The following is a 10590-nucleotide window of genomic DNA, read 5'->3' on the forward strand; positions in this document are numbered from 1 at the left end:
ATCATTTCTGGTGTGTTTTCTGACATACTTAAATAAATGACGTAGTCCTAAAGGCCTGAAAAGTGCGGGAAAAGTGCTCTCTTCCTATAACAAAAACATGTAATCGTCATACGTTTTCAGCTTGTCCAATTTTTAAAAGAACCTTCTGGAATCGCTTCGGATGCCAGTACTGTGTTTTGATGTGTGGTTTGATCGAGCGTGCCCGTGTGTTTTGATGCCTGTGTGAAGAGGTGCGTTATCACCAGGCTTTGCGCCTCCATTTTGTGTGGTGCCAGGCTAAACAGAAGGCATATCGGAGAGACAATAATGGTTGCCACTGGCACCAGGGTTGGCATCACACTCCCTTTTGTGTCTTTGTAGGATGTGGTAAATTCCCACTGCCGGCCCAATCTCTTTTATTTTCCTCCGAATGGAGCGGCACAAACTTGAATCCTTCATATGCTCTGAACAAATTAACGTGAGGTCTTAACATCAACAGTGTAATTTGCTCTAAAATTTTGAACCGAATGTTTTCCGTGCGCATTGCTAAGTGCCATCGATGTGTTGCTCTGATGATGCAAGTAATTTGGTAAGCAAATTTAGTTTGAATTTATTTCTTTTAATATCCCTAATGAATGTTCCAAACGCATATGAGAGATTTCGTTTTATTTATTTTTTTTCCCAACCAACCAAACCAGTCTCAGAGCAGAAATACGGTTTGCTACATTCTCCGTTTTGGGATCTGAAAACGGTATTTGTCTGTTAAGAGGTAAAGGAGACTGTTGGGGTCTCTGTTAAGAGCTTTGCTGTGGTGGAGAAGCCCGGATTGCCCCCTCAACCCTGCACCCACCTCTACACAATGCCCCCACATTGTACCAGAGCACCCGCGGGGCCGCCATTTTGTTAGCGCCGTGCCAGGAGGCTGGCAGGAAGAGTGCCAATAACGGAGGCACGGTGGTTGGCATCGAACCCTCTTTGTCTGCATGCGTGCCTTTGATTCGTTAGCTGGCATCTGCAATGCAGTGCGCACGGCGGAAAAGTTTCTCGATAGCGGCAGACCAGCAGCCGCCGCCGCGTCGCCTTTCTCAGTTCGCACAAAAGCGGGCTAAACGTACAAAACGGTCTCGCCCTGACGAAAGAAGAAGAAAAAAAAATGCTCTCTTTGTTTGCAGGCTGTGAAAGCAAAAAAAAAAAAAAAAAAGAGTTTAGCCAAATTGCACCTTTGTCTTTAATGCGGCAGCCACCGAGCGCGACCGGAACGTCGTCCTGCTGCCGGGGCCGGGGCTCAGACGGCGCGCGGGCCGGGGAGCCGGCCCCGGCCACGCGGACGCCGCTGTTGCGGACGCCGCCGTGAGTCGGCGCGCGGCGCTAGCTTCAGCCCCGGCCCACGCGCGTGGCACCAGAGGAAGCGGCGGACACGCGCCTACGTGGTTTTTTGCGGCGAATCAACCGGCCGCTGCAGGACCGGGGAGAATGCCCAGTTGAATACCCACCAGACTGGTGGGGTATTGGGATGGGGGGGTGCACTTGAGGAGGCAGGCACTGCGCCATACCCTGTCTCTATGCTTTGCCGGCATCGCCATTGTGCCGGCCTCTCTACCCAGTGTGCGTGCTCTCCAACCCGCTTCTTTTACAGCACCCCCAACCCCCACCAAAAACAAAAAAACGAAACAAAAAAAACAATTACAGCATTATCGCAGTCGGATGTATCTGAGCTGCAACACTTGAAAGAAATTCAGAGCTTTTCTTCGTTTTACCTCACAGATCCAAGAAATTGTGTTTAATTTTTTGTTTTTAAAGCCATGATTTAGCGTGGGGTGGAACGCGGTGTCTCTCTGTGAGCCGTGTCATGTTGGCGCAGGTCCATCTTCGCAGAGCTTGTACAATAGCAGTAAATCTCAAAGAGCTTTACGCATAACAAGGAAAACCGAACAACAGCAAAAACAACCAAAAAAAACGGAAAAACTTCAACCAGAAAAATGCCGGCAGCTGCCCGGTGTGTGCGTATAAACTGCGGCTCGGCCATTAACAACTCGTCTTTCACGAGTTCCAGAGAACAGGTTCTTCAGTCGCCCTGCAAGTCAAGTCAGGACGTGTGACGTGACCAACGCCGAGCCTGCTTTCGTTTCAGAGCTCAGAACAGCTCCTGTAGCAGGAAACACAACAGGATTTTGCTCTTTGCTCTCTGGTCTTGCGACGATAAACCCATTGCAACACCACCAGACTACTAAAGCACTTTTGTTTTAACATCTTTGCCATTGTTCATTGTGATACGTTCTAACCAAGAAGACTGGGGGGGGGAAAAACCCACAGATCGTATGAAATAACATATTTTCAGTGTCTTTTAAAATTTACATTTGCTGAGTTTTCGAATCGTTGTAGCTCCTCCGCCTGTTTTAATCCTTATTGTTAATTTTTTGTAATGTTATTTTAACACAAACAAGCAAACAAAAAGCCCCAAATCCCCACTTGTGGAAATCCTGGATTTTTCTGCCTCGCATATGTATTTGCAAAGTTCTGTTTACTTCAGAAGTCACAGTCTGCATTTTTAAGATTAAATACACAAGGCCAGAGAAACAGCACAGAGAACGCAGTTAAGCACACATGTCCCATGAATTGTATGTCCACGTTTATGGCCCTCATCAATTCTCTTTTAAAAGAATGAGCCATTTAGATTATATTACATATTTCTATTCACAGTATTTGTCAAAGTTTGATTTTTTTCAGGTCACTAGGGTTTAGAAATTTTTTTTCTCTGGCTAGGGCTTTTTTAAAAACATTTTAAAAAAAAACAAACTTTTCGCAAAGATCTACTGAGTCTTGTGCGTTTTTAGGTCACTAGATGCCCTGCCTCGGGGCTCTGCTCCTCGCACAAACGCGGTGTAACAGGGGTGTCATGTTTTGTTGCCCCTGTCTCTGGGGTAGTTCGCGTTTTATGGTCGTGCTGACCTGGTGGTGACTGGCTTCTCGCTCGTTTGTTCGAGCGTGTTAAAGAGGCCTCTTTTACGAGCGCATGACTTAGCTTTTGCCCCTGTGTCAGGACCTCGGGTAAAAGATGCGGTAGGCGTCCTGTGAAGTTTAATTGAGCACGACGGATCTGTGCAAACACGGGGTGGGGGGTGGGGGGGCAGTTTGGCCCGGGGCAAGCGGGGGGGTGGGTGGGCGGGCTCGGGCGGACAGGGGTCGTGTGCAGTGCTTGGGGCTGCACCTGGAACCCTTTGCCTCCTGTGACCCCTGGACGTCTGGGGCAGCAACTTGACCACCACCTCCTGGACTGAAACCAGTTGTTTATAATACACTGCCTGTGAGCCTGTTAAAGTACACACACACACACACACACACACACACACACACACACACACACACACACACACGTGTGTGTGTGTGTGGGTGCGCATGCGTGTGTGCATGGGGTGTGCTTCCGTGTGTGTGTGAGCAGTGCTAGGAGGATGTTTGCTTCCACTTTTCCAGCTGACTGAGTTTAAGGCGGTCAGGACTAGCCACACTGACCTAGAGGTCACCAACCCTGCCAGTGACTAATACAGGCCATGATTCTCCCCTCTCACTTTCACTCTCTGTCTGCCACTCTCCCTCCTTCTTCCGGGCTCTCTCTCTCTCTCCCTCCCTTTCTCCTTCTCTCCCTCCCTCTCTCTCTCAGATTTGCTCTCTCCTTCGCACTCGCAGTCATAGCTTTTTTGGGGCTGTCCCAGACTCATTCTGGCGCTTAACACACTTAGAATCTGGTCCAGGGGACAGCTGCCCAGATGCGTGCACACACTCTCAGACACACGCACACGCGCACACACACGCGCACACACACACACACACACACACACACACACACACACTTGCACTCCAGGCCACAGAGTCAGCGAGTCTGACAGCAGTTTGCTTGGAAAGCCGTTACCCACGCCTGGCATAGGGGATGTCCGCCGCACCAAGACATTTGTTTCTGTGGAGTCTTTCATTTGTTTTGATGGCTAAATGTTTCCAGTGAGACCCTGTGGCTATGTGTCATGAAGCTGCCCGTTGTCAGAGCGTGGGGCTGTTTGCAGCCATTCGCAAGCCTCTAGTTTACCGACTTGCTCCAAAAAACAGTGCAGATGGTCCTCTTCTCTCTATCTCTCACTTGTTTTCTCTTCACTTATGGAAATGAAAGGCGGCGTCTGTTGTCCTGGTACTCCGGTGTACCGCCACGTTAACCATAAAGGGGCGAAACGAGGCCGAGGGAGGCGTGGGAAGCACAGGGGCGGCGGAGGAGCGTCGAAATGATTTTCTGTGTGACGGGGGAAAAAAAAAACAACACAGAACTGCTCAATTTAGCTGAAACGCACGTTTCTCACCTTGCCCTTCATCCATTTGCTTGAGTGCACTTTCAGGGAAAGAATCGCTCTCAGAAAAGGACTCTGCCAGATCCCTGAGCTTTTGTGCACTTACTCTACTGCTTGTCTGAGCAGGAGGGCAAAAAACGCCACGGTAACCCAATCCGCCTCAACCTCGTGCTCCGCGCGTGTCGGACAGTAGCGTGACGAGCCCGCGCTCAGGCATGGAGAGGGAAACGTGGGGCGGTTCGGCGAGCACGTCTGCGGTCCACTCCCTCTGCTCAATAATTCAGCCCTCTGTCTGCTCGCGCTGCTAAGTTTAAATGCGGTAGACAAAACCCGTCTGCGAGCAGCCCCGGCCCGATCCTGAACCTCTGCCGTGGCCCGAAAACGCGCCGCATGGTCCGCTCCTGCGCTCGCAGTAACCTCGCCGAAGCTGAAGGTCGTCCGGGAAAAGATGCTGAGCCGTGCTCGTTCTGAGCTGGGAGCGCCGGACCCCCCCCCGTCAGGCCGGAAGGGCCGATTAGAATTCCGCGCTGGCTGTCGCCACTGCCTCGCACGCGGACATAACCTATCGAACACTTTCCCTGAGTCTAATCCATTTAGACTTCCCTCCCATCTCGCTGACCTTTCCTTAGTGATTTCTGTCCCTTCATCCATCCATCTTAATCTCCTTCTCCTCTCCTCTCCTCTCCGGCCCCTCCGTTCTGTTTAGGGCTCCTCGCTGCCGCGGGGAAGACGTCTCTTTCCTCCTCTTGCCCCTCACCCCGCACTCGTTTTTCTGGCTGCTTGGCCCTTGTCTCTGTTTTTACTCATAAGCCCTCCCTCCCCACGATCAGAGCAGAGAGCAAGAACTTGTAAGCAGGTTTCATGGCGGAATTTATGCGCGCGCGTGTGTGTGTGTGTGTGTGTGTGTGTGAGTGTTATCATTAGCAGATCTGTATGCTAGTGAATACTTTTGGCTGGAAGCTCTTTGCAACCTCCCATGGCCCCTCACACAAACACAAATGTGTACAGACCTCTCCATGGTGACCATGCCACGCCATTTCAGTTTGTGTGTGGAAATCAGCGTGCTGCCGGGGGATGGAGTTTTATTTCGGAGCGCTTTATCATAAGAGGTCCCGGCCCTCAATTACTGTTGACTTTTAGTCTGTGCCAAAATTGTCAGTAATGGGAAAATATGCCTTAAAATGGAGTCTTATTTCAGGGGCTAGACACTTAGAGACTCCTCCGCGGTTACTTCCCTCTCTTTCCCCTCCGAAGAGTGATTCTTGTATCTTCGGCATTCACGCGCTCGAAGTCCCACATCATCAGCGCAGGACCCACAATGCTTTGCTGCTCTCTGGGGGCCCCATTCTCTCCTTACCTAACCTCCCGCACCTCCTTTAGCTGGAGACGGAGGGGTCCGTGCTCCTTTACTGTAGTACGCTATATAAGCTGTCCGGCTCCTGTTCCTCTAGCCCCGCCCTCCTTCGCATGCCCCGGCTCCGCCCACCTCGGCCTGGAGGCAGTGCCCAATCACGGCCTCTCCTGCTATCGTTCATCAACCAGACACCCTTATCTCACCACAGCTGAGCTTAGCTTATGGTGCTTGGCTGGAGAGAAGTAAAGTTGGAGAATCGGAGTGGGGTGGGGTGGGGTGGGGGTGTCTTTGGGGAACGGGTGGTTCTCAGGAAATATAAAGACTCTGAGAGTTTGAAAAAGCTGAAAACTGACGGAGAAGGATAGTGAGAGAGATATATTGAAAGCAGTTAAAGTGAGACAGAGACAGAACGAAAGCATCTGCATTCCTCCGTTGTGGGCCGGCCGGTGTCTTTCACGTCTCAGCGCCGACGCGCATCCTTCACGAGGGCGACGGCACATGAATGGCTGCCAGCGAGGGCCACAGACAATCGGGGAGGTTGCTACGGGTGACGGTGACTTCCCCCCCCCTTCCGGCTGCCCACGGTAGAAGCCTTTTCATGGCAGACGGGACTCTTCTCTTTTGTCTGCGCTGGTACAGTAAACCCCCCCACCTCACTGCTGGACCATGCAGGCAAGGGGAGAGCAGTCAGCACTGGAGTGGCCCAAAGTCTGGCCCAAAGGGGGTGGAGTTGCGCTGGTGTGAAGTTATAAAACCCAAGCGCACAGGTGACCCAAAGGCAGCCTCTTCCCATTATGTGACATAACGCTGGTACATCAGGGACATTATGGACCCAGTGTTTGTTTGTTTTTTAAGCTCCTAGAAGTACTCTACTACTTCATAAGGATATACCAACAGACCAGTCCCTTCTACCTCCCAGGCGCTGAGCGTTCAACGTTTAACTCCAGCGACATTAAAGCTGAAAGTTCCCAGACTGGCTAGAAAGAATCTTCTCCTGCGCCACGAGCCGCTGGAGTGTGGCGGGGTAGTAGTTCCCCAGAAGCAGTTCCTCGGCCCCCCGACAGGCCTCCACCCTCCTGGCTCTGGCCCGGCGGCATCCGGCGAGATGGAGCAAGCGTAAAAACCCGACCCTCGGCGATCCCGAGGACGACAGATGTCAAAACACGTCTGGCCGGCTACTTTCCCCTGCGATAATCGCATCCTGTTTTCACACGGCCCCGTTGTGTAAAGGCAGATTTTATGGGGCGGAGGCAGGGGGTGGGTGGGGGGGGGGGTTGGAAAGAAAACAGGGAAAGCGAGAAGGAGTATGCGAGAGGAAAAATGAAAGTGGAGAGTTTTGAGAAAAGAGAGAAGAGGATGGAAAGTACCAGAACTCGGGATAAGGGATGAGTGGGATACGAGTTGCGCAATAGTCTGTGACGTTCCTTGTCCCCGAGGTGCGCTCCGCTCCCATAGCGTACCACGGGGCCCTCCCTCCGTCTGAGTACCGTTTGAGTAATGTCTCCGCACGGGCTGGTTTCAGCATCGATGATGACAAACAGTTCAGTCGCAAAAACATTTCCCTGGAAAAATTAAAAAGGTCCTTTGGCACCCCGCACCGGTGCATACTGGGATGGAAGCGAGCGCTTCTCCACCATTGTCGAGAAGCCCTTTTCCCGTAAACCGGCCTATCTGGTGACGGCGCGCTTCCCAGGATTCTGATTAAAGCCACCGTGCCCGGTAACGGCCCGGCAACAGAGCCGCTAATGAAAGCTGGTATTTACCGGCCACGTACGGGGCCCCCTGCTCTGAGTGCCCACACTGAAAGGGTATACGCGCTGCCTCTAAATTACTGGAATTCTTCTCAAATTGGCCTGCCTTTCGGCCTGGCACTGGAATCTAAACGCCACCCCCTCCCCCCCGCGTGCTCTCCCTTCGTGTGCCTCCCTGACTTTTGCAGAGTGTACAGGCACTCACGCATACTCACTCTCTCACATTCTCTCTCACACACACACACAGGCTTGTGCGCTTTTAGCCCAGATCACACGTACAGCCAGGCTAACCACAGCCGCACTCCTGCATCGGTCAGCAGTGCCTTTTGCGTTTAGGAGTGCATGCGTTTGAATTCCGGCCCCCGAACCTAAGCGTGATTGTAATTAGAGCTATAACTTACTCGCCGACCCTAAACCCACAGTTACATTACGCCACGTTTCCAAAACACTGACATAAATGCACGGCTAACGCAAGCAGCAGCTTCAGAGCGCGTGGCATTACCGCGACACGACGGACGCGTTCTTTCTTTTTTGGGGCCTTGTTTTGTTGAGACATTTTACAACCAATCGTCCTTAAATAGTAAGACTGGTTAACTTTGGATGGAATGCAAATTGAGAAGGTACATATTTTGCACCAAAGCTTTTCGTCGCTGTTGTTGTTGCTGATAATTGGGTTGGAAACCGGTGCTGGCCTCGGCATGACACTGCATCCCATAGTCCCCGTTCGTCACAGGACATCCATACATCACGGTGCACCCCAAACTTGGAAGCGCCGTGCGGGACTTCCTGGAATTCACTGCCGCGCCATGATCGGCTTGCGTTCCTGTGCACGTTACGTTTTTGCAATGTCAGTGCTGGGCTTCAGAAAACAATGCCACCTTGGCTGGGGAACAGATGCCGAGCCTTCCGTACTAGGTGAAGTGGGATTGGAGGAAAGTTCACCATTGTTCTGCCACGCAGAGAGCGTGTCGGGGGTTGGCCTTTCCTTGCATCGACACATCGTTGACCCTGTTGCTAAACCTTATATCCAAACAGGGAGAGGGGTTACTTGCTCAGGGGTGGGGGGTGTTATTCTGAATAGGGTTTTGCCTTTTCAGAGTAAAGGGTGACCCTCTATTGTGTAATAAATGCATTTTTTTTTTTTTGTGTTCGTTGGGAGAGGAGACAGATGAAGAGATATCTTAGGAGAAAGAAAGAATAGAAGAAAGTGAGAGAACGAGAGAAGTCTAGACAGTGGGAGTCATCCTGCGCTCTTCCTGTTCAGCAGATAGCAGGAAAGCCCTAGTTCCAGATCCGAATCAGGTCCCTGGCCAGCGAAAGCTGGGACGGATTAACCAGATCACCCTAGAGCTCGTATTAATGCACTCAGACGCCGCAGACGCCCGCAAACCCTGACGGCGGCTAAAGTCGAGGCCAAGGCCGCTCTGACATGGCTGACTTTTCCCGAGAACCTACCTCAGGCCGGACGCCAGCTCCTGCGCTGTGCCGCGCTAGTCACGTTACGTGCGCCAGCGCAGGGTCACCGTGCGGCAACACGTCTGAAGACGTCCAGAGCCTCCCGCCTTTTAGAAACCGGTCTTGCGGATTTAATTTACATTTTTTTTTAAACGATTCTATGGTCCTCTTTATTTATTTATTTTTTGCTTTCTTTTAAAACCAAGAAACCATGACCGCAACCTTTCTGCACCTCTGGCTGCAGTAAACCTGAGTTAGCCTTACGACGTGGAACAAATGAAGCTACACCACAGATGGGACGACACTCTGGGGCGCACGGGGAGGGGTAGCGTGGGATGAGGGATCGGAGCAGTGTGTTTTTTATTAAAACATCTTCATCTGTTTCGCGCTGAAGTATGCAGCAGCGCGAAAGCTTGAGGCTGGGTGGAGGTGGGGGGCGGTGGGTTTTGGGGGCGAGGGGCGCTCAGCCCAACCTCGGCATGTGCGTCTTGTTAAGGGCAGTTATGACAAACGGCAGCAGCTGTACAAACTAATCTCTCTGTAGCTTTCGCACATGGCTCCCAATTAACAATGGGCCACTGTCGGACTCTAATCCAGAACCGGCCGACGTGCCCGAGCTCCTGCTGGCCCGGACGGCCTCGCAGCTTAAGGCCGGGGGACGGGAAGGGCTCGGGAGAGGCGGCGTCTTGCCCCCTCGCTGACGGGTCTGGGCCTGCACCGCCTGTGCGCTGCTGTGGATCAGTCAGTCCCGGTTTTGTCCGGCATCACTCAACCGCACGCAGGCTCGCGCGAGCCGTCCTCGGGTAGCACGGACGGGACCGGTCCGGGGCGTGCGTGCGTGCCGAGAGCCGCGGTGCCCGGCCCGGGCCGTACGCGTCGAGGGAAGTGGTTCGTCGCGAGCGTTATCCCCATTTGGTCTGGAACGATGAAGAGCGTGCGCCCGGCCCCGCGCTCCTGCACCATCGCAGCCGCGGTTCCGTGCACCGCGGCAGCAGAAGAGAAACCGTAGCTATTCGCAACCAGAGAAGGAACGACTCCGGGGTTGCCGTAACGCAGAGGAACGGACAGGCCGGGCCCTGCCAAACAGTGAGGTTTTGGGAGTAGTCCATTTGGAAGCATTGGGATAAGGTTCGCAGTTTGGCAGCCTCCCGTGCGCAGAGGACGGTGCCTCTCTAGAAAGTGGGTATTCCCGGCCGTGAGGGAAAGGGAAGGCAGAATAAAAAGAATGCGGTGGAGGGAGACGACGCTCTCTGCCTGGCCCGAGGTGGCAGAGGGCTGCCAGCAAACCCTGAATGAATGGAAACCGCTGAATGAAAAAAGAAGGAAAGTGCACCCCCACCCCCACATCCAAGAATGATTAAGCTTAGCCCCCCCCCCGACTGTGAAGCCTAACTCGTGGACAAAGCTTGCGAGATTTGGGCCAGAACAGTGGCGCAGGAGGGGAAGACCGGGACGACGGCCGGCTTGGCGAGAGAGCCGCGGGGGAGGGGGTGTGTGTGTGTGTGTGTGTGTGTGTGTGTGTGTGTGTGTGTGTGTGTGTGTGTGTGTGGGTGTGTGGGTGTCTGGCCGATATTGGCAAGACGAGAGGCTGACATAGCTGGTGCACGGCCCAGCCACCGGCGGCTAAGCCAGAAGAGCTCCTCACCTACCGCAGGAGCACGCGATTCCTAGCGCACTGAGCAAATAAGTTTCTCTCGAGTGCGCAGCAGGTCCTTCACCT

General features: G+C 52.9%; 1 protein-coding gene across 5 annotated transcripts in view; it reads left to right on the forward strand.

The window, feature by feature from the left end:
• Nucleotides 1–10590, forward strand: part of LOC113577349 (nuclear factor 1 B-type) — an 83085-nt gene that overhangs the window by 19341 nt on the left and 53154 nt on the right. The window lies entirely within an intron of this gene.

The sequence above is a fragment of the Electrophorus electricus genome, chromosome 13 (assembly GCF_041902795.1).
Source record: "Electrophorus electricus isolate QZ-2024a chromosome 13, ASM4190279v1, whole genome shotgun sequence".
In the NCBI taxonomy this organism is placed as follows: Eukaryota; Metazoa; Chordata; class Actinopteri; order Gymnotiformes; family Gymnotidae; genus Electrophorus; species Electrophorus electricus.